Genomic DNA, 12,456 nt, shown 5'->3' on the forward strand with positions numbered 1-12,456 from the left:
TGCTCAAATTTATGGAACACAGAAAACTCGAAGCAATAGTTATAAATGTGAAGAGTTTTAGGGTAAGACACACCCCGAAGTTTGAGTCCTAATTTTCCATTTAGTTACTGTGTGACCTTTGACTCACTTTTCTGTAGGGTTTTTGAATAAATATTAGATAATATACACCCCCAAGGCAAAGAGAGTCATCATTATTACCTTATTCCAATGATTCACATTAATGGATAGAACCAAAGCCTACATAACAGCAACTGACCTGAATCTTCAAAGCCCTTCTACTGCTTTTGAGCCTTGTATACCTTCTCGCCGTTCTGGATCACTGACAACGATTCCCATCAGAAGCCTAGACTCTTTCTCTGCCCTGCAATGATCATCCATGACCTACCCAGATGTCACCTCCCAATCTTGAACTGCCTGCCACCAATCAACCCAGAGCCACTGAGCACTGAGCTAGAAGAGATTCAAGCACTGCTATTTCATAGTTGGAAATGGAGACTCAAGGAACAGTGTTTGGTTGAAGACCCCACTGCTAGGGAAGGGTAGAGCCTGATTTCTCAGCTTCCAATTCAGAGCTCCAGACTTTGAGTCTCATGAATATTGACCCAAGAAGAGCGAGAATGTATTTACACTATGCTAATTTCCATTGCTCTATCTTTGCCTTGGAAATAGCAGCTTTCTTCACTTGTGGATACCAATGGGAACACATGAAATCGTCCCAAGGATTACCGGAGCAAGAAGAATCTAAAGTAATCAATTTCCAGGTCTTCAACATCCACGTCTTTTCCCTAAAACTGATCTGCCTGAGAACCTACCTTCCTTCCACTTTACAAAAAAATGTCTCCCTTTTATCCATCTCACTACTTCCTGTGGTGCATTATTCTGAAGAGAATAACCTCCAGGCAAAGAGAAGCCTCCTGTATTATTAGTCAAGTCACCCCAAACTCTTTCCTTGTTGTAAGCATATTTACAGTAATAGAGGAGGTATTAAAAAGGGATAGGAATGGGGCGCCTGGGTGGCTCGGTTGGTTGAGCATCCGACTTCGGCTCAGGTCATGATCTCACAGTTCGTGGGTTTGAGCCCCACGTGGGGCTCTGTGCTGACAGCTCAGAACCTGGAGCCTGCTTCGGAGTCTGTGTCTCCCTCTCTCTCTGCCCCTCGTCTGCTGGTGCTCTGTTTTTCTCTCATAAATAAATAAATATTTAAAAAGGGTGGGGGGATAGTAGCTAGGAGCGCCTGGGTGGCTCAGTCTGTTAAGCACCTACTTGATTTTGGCTCAGATCATGAGATCTAGCCCGTGTTGGGCTCTGTGTGGACAGCACAGAGCCTGCTTGGAATTCTCTCTCTCTCTCTCTCTCTCTCTCTCTCTCTCTCTCTCTCTCTTTCTGCCACCCCTCCACTCTCTCTTGTGCACTCCCCCTGCCAAATAAATAAACTTTAAAAAAAAAAACCCTCAAAATAAAAAAGGGATAGTAGCTAATGTCAGAATATTCTAAAATGCATATAAATGTAAGGTGAAAGGAATGAAAATTCCTTTCCATTCCCCAACCATTATCCAAAAATTCATCTTCTTTGAGGGAGAGCCCCACGAGGAGCAAACAGAGTGGGGGTAAGAAATGCTGAATGTTATGAATTTTGGATTTCATATTAAAATGCATGAAAACTTTACAGCTATTTTTAATACACATCCTTGGAGCATGTATTTAACTGAAAAGAAAGAGATCTTGAAATAGTGAAAGTCATAGAGCATAATATCTTCTTCTTTTAGGTGTCATTATGATGTTTTCAAGACTACCAAATTCTCCAAGGTACACTGTGTAAAACCCATACGCAACGGTGACTTTGATGCTCTTCTGGTCAGATCAAAACACGCCCAACCTGCAGCACCCACCCCTTTTCTTTGTCCTTGTCCTTGTCTCTCTCCTTCTTTCATCTCTCTCTGTCTCCCATAAATAAAAATAAGAAACAAAATCCCAATTCTACATTGTAATCAAGAGACACAGCTGAGACAAGGTGACCCATAAAAGCATCATCGACCTTTTGAGAAAATCAGGGAAATTTGGGCAGGGATTGGGTATTAGACTGTCATTTTGGTAGACTTGGTAACATTGCGATTATGTTCCTGTCAATAATTTGTTGAGATGCACACTGGATGACACAGAGTAAAGTGGCAGAACGTCTGGGACTTTCTTCCCAAATACTTCTGCAAAGAAGCAAAAGAAGACATAGAAAGGGTACGTGACACAGTGTGAATGAACTTGATAACTGATGAATCTGGATGGCGAGTAACTAGTAATTTATTGTTCTATTTGTACATATGCTTGACACTTTGCATAATATGGTTTTTAACTAACCTTGGAAGAGATTTAAAAAACAAACCCTTCAGTGTATACAAATGCAATAGAAGAAATGGAAGTTATCGAAGAATACTCCCTACACCTGCTCAGCCACCCGGTGCCAGAAAGCCCCCCGCCCCCATCATAAAAGTGATTTAATTTGGAAAACCCTGCAATGATCCTGAAGACTAATGGGTTAGTGCAACCATGCTTTCAGTTTGGGAGCTGAGGAGGCTCTTCCTCTTTTCCCCAACGTACCATGTTATGGGAAGTTCTACCTTGCACTTATATAGGCAAAGTATCCTAAGTTACTGCTGATAAACAGACATTACACCATAGTCCGTAATATGAAGCTAACAAAACATTCTGAAATCCCACTTCATTTCGAATCCCAATTAAAAAGAGGATAGGAATATTGGACTGGGATTGAGGAGATTTGCTGAACGTTCTTTTGCTAAACTTGTGACCTTGGAACATAGTACAAAGCAATGAAGGGTGCTTTTGTTTTTCATCTAGACAAAAAGAATCCCCCAACTTTCTATGAGAGAGGGGGGACAAAAGGGAGGAAACCAGAGATGAGAAAACTCTACAATCCATGCAAGAAAGTTGGGGCATTTGTGTAATTTGCACTGTCAATTCTTAAGGAAATACTCGTCTTCTTGGGGAGGGGAGGAGAGATTTCTAGAGAGAGAGGCTGACAGGTGTTTGGGATGTGTTTAAACACTTCAAGGCAGCTAGCTGTCAGCACACTTGGCCAATATTTCACCCAGGATAAATTATAGTCCTTTTTTTCTTTTTTGTTTTGAGTTCCTTATAACAAATCTTTTCTAAATGATTTGTATACGACCCAGGATGTCAAGCTCTCTTGGTTCTTCTATATGTCTCATTCAACCTGATCACCAAACTTAGGGGAGAAGCATAATGATCACGTAGCAAGAAAGAGAATCAGCTTGGAGTCAGAAGATCTGCCATCTACTGAACTCATTTTAATTTAATCATATTTTTATGTTTAAGATTTTATTGGGTTATTATTTGTGGATGATTTATTCTCTTTCAATCACTCCAAGGATGTAACTATATTTTACATCTTATTTTTGCTATATTACTTCTGCTCATTGAAGAATAATGTCCTCTGTCTAGTATGATATCTATTTTTCATGGACTTGATATCCCCAACTCTTTTAGTGACTCTTGGGATTGAATTTATCTTTTTGTCTGAGATTTCCTGTACTTGTATGGATGCCATTATTGTTTCCTGTGGCTGCCTATCCTCCATACACAAAAATTTCCAAGATTCCAAATAAAATCGATCAGTTTATAAATCTTCAAACCCCTGAGGAAAGAAAAGTCTCTTCTATTAGGTGTCTCATATCCTTCCCCATTCCCATACTTCTAGGCTGTAAGTAATTCATCGGCTACTGTTTTTGCAACGCAGCAAACTATACAGTGAAGACATGAATCGCTTTTATAGGCAACTCTGTGTTATGCAAACAACTTTGCTGGGTAGTACAAGAAGTGAATCACTTTTCAGTTTCAACTGCTGGTATAGACAGACTTCGCAGGCTAGTGTGGTATAGATACACAATGGAATATTATTCGGTGATGAAAAAGAATGAAATCTTGCCGTTTGCAACAACGTGGTTGAAACTAGGGCGTATTATGCTAAGCGAAATAAGTCAGCAAGAGAAGGACAAATATCACATGATTTCACTCCTGTGTGGAATTTAAGAAACACAACCGATGAACATAGGGGAAGGGAAGGACAAATAAAATAAGGTAAAAAGAGAAAGGGAGGCAAACCAGAAGAAAATCTTAAAAACAGAGAACAAACTGAGAGTTGCTGGAGGGGAGGTGGGTCGGGGGATGGGCTAAATGGGGGATGGGCATTGAGGAGGGCACTTGCAGGGATGAGCCCTGGGGGGTTCTATGGAAGTGATGAATCACTAAATTCTACTCCTGAAACCATTATCACACTATATGTTAACTAAATTGGATTTAATAAAAAAATAAATAACTAAGCAAGCAAATACTTTCAGCAAATAAATAAATACAATAAATAAAATGAAATTTCTGAGCTTTGGGACACTTGAGTGGCTCAGTCGAGTAAGTGTCTGACTCTTGATTTCGACTCAGGTGAAAAAAAAAAGGCTTCAAAAATGATTCCCATTTCATAACAAGGGGGAAAAAGGCTACCAAAAAGCTGCAAAAAGACAGCCTCCAGTTTCCAATCCCAGGGGGAACAGATGCCACACGAGGCTTCTGATTCTGGCTAATATGAAATAACAGGGTCCAGATTTATCCTCTTGCCTGAAAAAAATCCAAAACCTTGGGAAAATACATGAGACGATAGTTTTCAAGACATTGGACATCAGGCAAAGAAGGACAGTAACCCCTGAGAAATGGAAATACAACTGATATAGGCCCTACTATTTCCTAGCTTACTGCTTTGAAAGAATTTCTCTACCCTGGTGCAGCATGGTGGGCTTCTGGAGCCGAGATTCTGAGATTCTGAGGTTAACACGCCGCCCTGGTTTGCAGAGTGGAGCAGAGGGAGATCTGGAGAGAGAATAAAAAGATAAGCCACAGACCAGAAGAAAATCCTGAAAATTATGTATCTCCATAAAGGATTTGTATCCAGAACATATAAATAATTCTCAAATCTCAATAATGAGAAGACAAACAAAACAAATTAAAACTAAACACCAATAAGCATAGGCCAAAAATCTGAACAGAAACTTTGCCACCGAAGCTACGCAGATCACAAGTAAGCACATCAAAACTGAGTCAACGCTAATCAGAGAAATGTGAATTAAAAGCACAGTAAGAAACCGACACCCCAAGCAGAATGGTTAAAATTAAAGACTTGGCATATCAGGTGTTGGTGAGGATGCAGACAAATGAAAGCCCTCATGTAAGCACTTTGGAAAACAACTTGAGAATTTCTTTAAAAATAAAACCAGTAACTCTATGATTTATACTCTCCTGGGCATTTACCCAAGAGAAACGAAAGCATCTATCCACACAAAGACCTGTACACAAATGTTCACAGCAACCTTGTTTGTAACAAACAAGAACTGGAAACAAACCAATATCCATCAAACCCTGAATGGATAAACAAATTATAATATAGCCCTGCAATGGAATAGTGTTCAATTCAAAAATGAACTATTGATGTATGCAAAAAGTTATATGAATCTTAGAATAACTATTTTGAGTGAAAGCAAAAACACCCAGCCCAAACAGTGAACATATTATGATTCCATGTATAGAAAATTCTAGAAAATGCAAAGTAACTATAGTGACAGAAAACAGATTAGTGATTGCCTGGAACCACAGTGCAGTGGCAGCTAGAGTCAGGAGAAAGAGGTTACAAGAGGTCAGGAGGATATTTGGGGGGGGTTGCTGATGGTTTTACAAGTATATGTATATTTCAAAACTTATCGAATACTTCATTTTCAATATATATAGTTTACTGTATGTCAATTAGACCTCAACAGAGTTATTTTAATTTTTTTAAGTTTATTTATTTATTTATTTTGAGAGGGGGTGAGAGAGGGAGAGAATCGCAAGCAGACTCCGTGCTGTCAGCACAGAGATGGAGGCCAGGCTCGAACCCAGAACCGTGAGATCATGACCTGAGTTGAAACCAAGAGTTGGACACTCAACTGACTGACCCACCTGAGTGCCCTAAGTTGTTATTTTTAAAAGAGGTAGAAGCCAATGCTGATGTGAAATGTCCATACCCAACAGATTTTGGCATTTCCTGGGGGGAAGGATGAGGCCTTTTCTGCCCTTTCCAATTCTGACAGCCTCCCTCCTTTCCATCTTGGGTACCCACACCCATTTTTCAACCAATCCCTGCTCCTGGAATAGCGGACCAGCAAACACTTGCACAGCACACACTCCAGGCGTAACTTCTTTCACAACTTCGCCAGCAGAGCTTTGGAGTGTATGTCCCAGGCTCAGGTTCTTTGTCCCCAACACAACAAGGCATGGTATCTCTCACCTCCCGCCTCTCAATCCTGGAACCCTGCTCACCTGTAGAGACCCTGTAGAGGTCTCCATTTTGGCTAGATTCAGCTAGAGTCTGGATCGTAAGAAGGGCTGGATAGAAACAAACAAACAAACAAACAAACGTGTTCTGAGGCATTCAGTGGGGAATGAATGGACTACTGTTGTCTTTGGGTAGCCAAAAAAGCAATTGTCCTGGGCATTTAGACCTTGAGGAGAAAACCTTAGAGATCGCTGTTCACACGGGCAGCCATTTAACTCTTGAAGGTTCTTTTCCACTGAGACAGAAAACCTGGACGTTGTGCAAGCCTATAAGCAAGAACAGATGTCCAGGACAGGAAAGTGCTTAGAAGCTCCAGGCCAAGAGGTTTCAGTTCAAGTTGGCAACAGAGAAGGCTCCTGAACTCACCTCCCCACATGGAGACTGAATCTACGGCTACACACAGAACAGTTTCCTCAGAAAGAGATCCAGAAACTAGCTGAGTGACTCCTACACATAGGGATGAGAAAAATTCCACATCAAAAATACCACAATCTCACTACAAACCCTACCCTTCGTGTGCTGACCCACACTCAAGAGAGAACTTGCAACTCAGCACTTCTGAGTTTGAACCCCACGTGTGGCACCCCAACTTTAAGACCTACCCCTAAGGCACAGGTCCTTAAGACATCTGGGATTGAAAGCCAGTGGGGCTTGCATCCATGAGACCCACAGGGTACAGCGAACTGAGAAATGGCTCTCAAAGGGCTTGTGCAGACTCATTTGGCTACACCCCAGGGCCCAACACAGGGGCAGCTAACTGAGAGGCACCGGGTCTTTCTGGGAAAGAGGCTGATTGGCTTATCTTAAAGGTTTCTGCCTGAGGAGCAGACAGCTAATTCAATACATACGTAGGGGCTGACTGAAATGTTCTCCAAAGATCATGGATGCCCATAGGCATCATCGTCCTGTTCTCATGCTCTCACTGTGCCTGAAGGAGCTTGTGTACCCATCAAGCATGACCCAGTTTTTGTGGCTCTGCCCAGGGGACAACCCTCGATCTCCAAGCTCTGTCAAGATCTAGTCTAAGCTTGATCTAGGCTAAGATTCAGTCTAGAATGATGCAATCATTATGCTCTTCAAGAGATCACGTAGTATTTATAATCTCTGCGTAAGTAGCGAGTAACAGGCAATTAATCTACTACAATAACCTTGATGGTTTCTCTGTATGCATAGCAAAATCAATGTGCTCACCACTAAAAGACACAACTACTGTTAACATGTCTTATTGTTGCCTTCCATAAGTTCTCATGTTAAAGTTATTATCGTATTTGGCATTCTTGGCTACGGGGTTCCTAATTGGACCCGAAAGTCAAGAGTCTGGTGCCCAGAGTGAGTAAATAGGCAGTGAAGTACTTCTTTTATTTTTTTAAGCTTATTTATCTATTTTTAGAGAAAGAGAAGGAGAGTGCATGGGAAGGGCAGAGAGAGAGAGGGAGAGAGAGAATCCCAAGCAAGGTCCACACTGTCAGCGCAGAGCCTGATGTGGGGCTCGAACTCACAAACCATGAGATCGTGACCTGAGCTGAAACCAAGAGCTGGACTTTTAACCAACTGAGCCACCCAGGTGCCCCAGAAGTATCTTTTAAGAATTATGTTTTGATGAACTCCAAGTAACATCACTAAAAATTTGAATCTTTCTTTTTCTACTTGATTATCTTCCATCATTCAGATTCTAAATAAAGTTGCATTTCACTCCAAGAGCACGGTCTAACCAAAGCCCCTCACATCAATGGTGCCTTCGCTGATGGTCCGTGTTCATTTCAGCCTTGGCAAGAAATTCCCTTCAGGATGTCTTCCAGTATTTACTGACCATTTCCGTCTTTCCCATTCCGGTCTTTCCTATGCCAGGATATTATTCTGCATCCCTGTGTGGTACATGTTGTCTTTATCTCAGGCTTATCCATGTTGAAATTTCACTTTCCTGTGTCATAGCTGATTGTCACAATTAGCTGTCAGTTTTTATATCTGAATTCATCAATTTGATCTTTATCGTAAAATATTTTCTTCCAAAATGCTATTGTAACCCTTTGTTCCTAGTTGCAGTTTCACAGAATTAGACAGTGAAGATACCCTAGAAGAATCACTTTCATCGGTGTGCTCTCAATGGTCACCACAAAATGTCCTCCTGTACCGTGGTAGTTGTTTCAGCCTTAAACTTTTATTTTAATTTTAGAAATAAAAGAATAATTCTCAGTTTGAATATTACTGGGTAGATCCTGAATTCTTGCAATTTGTGTTTTCAAATTAATTTATTTAAATCCACGCTAGTCAACACAGTGTAGGATTGGCCTCAGGAATAGAATCCAGTGGTTCCTTGCTTACATATAACCCAGTGCTCATCCCAACAAGTGCCCTCCTTAGCACCCATCACCCATCACGCATCTTGCCCATCCCCTCCTCCCAGAAACCTCAGTTTGTTCTCTGTATTTAAGAGTCTCTTATGGTTTGCCTCCCTCTCTGTTTTTATCTTATTTTTCCTTCCCTTCCCCTATGTTCATCTGTTTTGTTTCTTAAATTCCACATAAGAATGAAATCATATGATATTTGTCTTTCTCTGACTGACTCATTTAGCTTAGCATAATACACTCTACTTCCATCCACGTTGTTGCAAATAGCAAGAATTCATTCTTTTTCATCGCCAAGTAATATTCCATTGTGTATATGTACCACATCTTCCTTATCCATTCATCAGTCAATGGACATTTGGGCTCTTTCCATAATTTGGCTATTGTTGATAGTGCTTCTATAAACATTGGGGTGCATGTGCCCCTTTGAATCAGCATTTTTGTATACTTTGGGTAAATACCTAGTAGTACAATTGCTGGGTCATAGGGTAGTTCTAGTTTTAAGTTTTTGAGGAACCTCCACACTGTTTGCCAGAGCGGCTGCACCAGTTTGCATTCCCACCAACAGTGCAAAGGAGATCCCCTTTCTCTGCATCCTCGCCAACATCTGTTGTTGCCTGAGTTGTTAATGTTAGCCATTCTGACAGGTGTGAGGTGGTATTTCATTTCATGTTCAGCCTTACTAAAAAAGAAAGAAAATTCCCTAACCATGAAACCATTGGGCTTTCAAAAAAAATTATTGTAAATAGTGCCAGCATTCAGCGTCTTTCACTCTATAACAAAAAGGCAAAGCATTTCCAGGGAAGAGTAACATCGGAATTCATATTCATTAAATAATAACCAATATGACATTGAGGATAAATGACTGAGATCAGACTCCTCCCCATTCTCTGGGGACAAGCATGAATACAAGGCATCTCAAGGAAGATAAAAGAGTAGATATTAAAAATACAGAAAAGAGAGAATACAGATATTAAAGTTAATTTTTATTAACATCATGATTTCCTTCCTCATTAGACATTCATTAAATAAGTACGGATAGATGTCCTTAACATTTTTGGTACCACAGAACATTTTTTAGTGTATTTAAACCTATTGACCTCTTTCTCAGAATAAAGTTTTTAAACATATAAAATAAAATACATTGGATTACCAAGGAAAACAATTACACTGAAATATAATTATCAGAATACTAAAAAAATTGATTAAGAAGTAACATAGCTGCTATTTATTGATGAGTAAAATAATAAGCTGTAATGGCAGATCTCATAAATAATAACAAATGATGCCAAACATAAGCAATACTTTGACACATTCTTAACAACTATAATAGTATATGTAAATATCTGTCATTTCCATTGGTGACAAGGTCACAGGTACTGTTAATACCACTATCATTTGTTACACATATTCATAAATGAGAGAAATCACAAATTTTAGTTAGAATTATACTGAAAATAAAGATGTATTTTTTTTCCTATCTTAATTCACAGATCTCCTGAACTCTCCTTCACGTAAGGAGCTCCTTTGCCCTGTATGGTTTAGCAAAAACGTTTCTATACATTTACCTATAGTTGGGATTTTAGTTATTGAGCGTTCTTGAGGGCATACTAATCATCTTAAACTAAGTTAGGGGTTAAGGGCTCAGAGATGCAAGGAAAACAATGTGATACTCTCTGAAAGAAGCTTAGAGTCTACAAGAGTAAGAAAACTTCATAAATCACTGCAGTGAGATCTATAAGGAAAAAATATATATAACCAGTAGGGAACAAGCACAAATGAGGGGAAGGTCAAATAAGCTCAACTTCTAAAAACAAAAGGGTGTCACCAGGAAGAATAATGGGCAGCAGAGAACTATCCAGGCAGATGAAACTTGATGACCAAAAATACTGAGATACAAAACAATTCTACAAAAGTTGGTCATTTAATATGACTTGATATCTAGCACAAGGATCTGTTTCCGAAATTACATTGTAGTCACTGCCTATGGAGATCCTTCCTTATAGCCAATTTCGTTATAGAAATGCTTTATTCCAAAAGAACTCTTTAATGATTCAGCTATTCCACTCAAGTGTGTGAACTTTTGTATATTTGTTGAATGAATGAATGAATGAATGAATGAATGAATGTTGAGCACCCTAGTGGCTCCAGTAATACCTAACAGTTCTCCTAAAAACCACCAGATGGCAGATATTTAGTCCAAGAATGGCTGCTAACTGCCAGCAAAACTCTGGTGATGAACTGTATAATAGCTTTTTTTCCTTGAATCCTACTGTCTGAGTTCATTAAAATCAAAAGGATTTCATGAGGAAACGAACTGGGGAATATTTTTAGTTCTCTTGGCCTAGAGAAATAACTGTTTATTGAATTGATTTATGAAACTGAATTTGAAAAGGACAGTAACAAATACTCTTCTCTCAGCAAAGACATAATCACAGTATAAAGGCTTTTTCAGACAAAGTCGTCTTTCTATAGAGCTATCTACTGCTTACTCTCTATAATCAGTAAAAAAGGACTACAGCCATGAAAGCCATTATATCGTTGCATATTATTTGAAGAAACAAAGTGGGTAAGATTCAGAGTGATGCCTTTCTATTTTGCCACATGGAAATTAAACCTCAAGTCACTATGCAGATAGATAGATAGATAGATAGATAGATAGATAGATAGATAGACAGACAGATAGATACATACATACATACATACATACATAGGAATAGACAGATCATAGTCATATAGAGCAGAAAGGAGGTATCTGAAACACAGCATCCCCAGCCATATAGAGGATGAATCCACAAGCCCTCGGTACACTTGGTTGTATTTAATTCTGGGTGTGATGACTTAAGTGGGACATTGAAAGAAAGAGAGGTCACCAAAAAGAGATTTTCCAGAATAGAATTCAGGTCACGTGGGGAACAGGAAATGAAGGTGCTCGGCCAAGACACATGACGTTGGAACCATTGAGGGCTCGCACAGGGAAGTCAGAAAAGCTACTTTTGCCCCGAATTAGGACAACTGAGTTACGGAGAGGTGGAATTCTGCTTTAGAAAGGAGTGGAATTTGTCGTAATTGGGGCAGACCACCTGGGGAAACTCTGAGGTTTTCCTCAATGGACTGCTCAAGTAGAAGCTCAAGTGTAATTAAGTGTATTAAAACCCGGACAATCTACTTCAGAAAATAAATCGAAGGGTGTCTGGGTGGCTCAACCAGGTTAGTGCCCAGCTCTTGGCTTCATCTCAGGTCATGATGTCACTGTTCATGAGATCGAGCCCCAAGTCGGGCTTTGAGCTAACAGGGCTAACCTACTTAGGATTCTCTCTCCCTCTCTCTCTGTCTCTCTGCCCTTCCCCTGATCTCTCTCTCTCTCTCTCAAAATAAATATTTTTAAAAAGAAAATAAATCCAGCTTATTTACCCATACGACTGCTTATACATGCTTGTAATAAAAATTATAATACTCAATATTCACATATTACTTTCCAGTCCATTGAACACACTCATACATATTTTTCTGATTTATTTAATGGTCACAGCGACCCAAGCATAATTCTTGATGCATAATTGCTCAGCAAGTCTTTGTGAATTATCCACCATTATCCCTATCATATACAAATGGAGTCTTATTGTATAAGCCCCTCTGTTTGTACGTTGCAGAAATCGGAGTTTAATTTATACTTTATCTTTTTCCTGTATTCCTTTTTACAATGTTGCCTTAGCCTATGTG

Source organism: Puma concolor, chromosome C2, assembly GCF_028749965.1.
Source record: "Puma concolor isolate L17-30 chromosome C2, mPumCon1.1.hap2, whole genome shotgun sequence".
In the NCBI taxonomy this organism is placed as follows: Eukaryota; Metazoa; Chordata; class Mammalia; order Carnivora; family Felidae; genus Puma; species Puma concolor.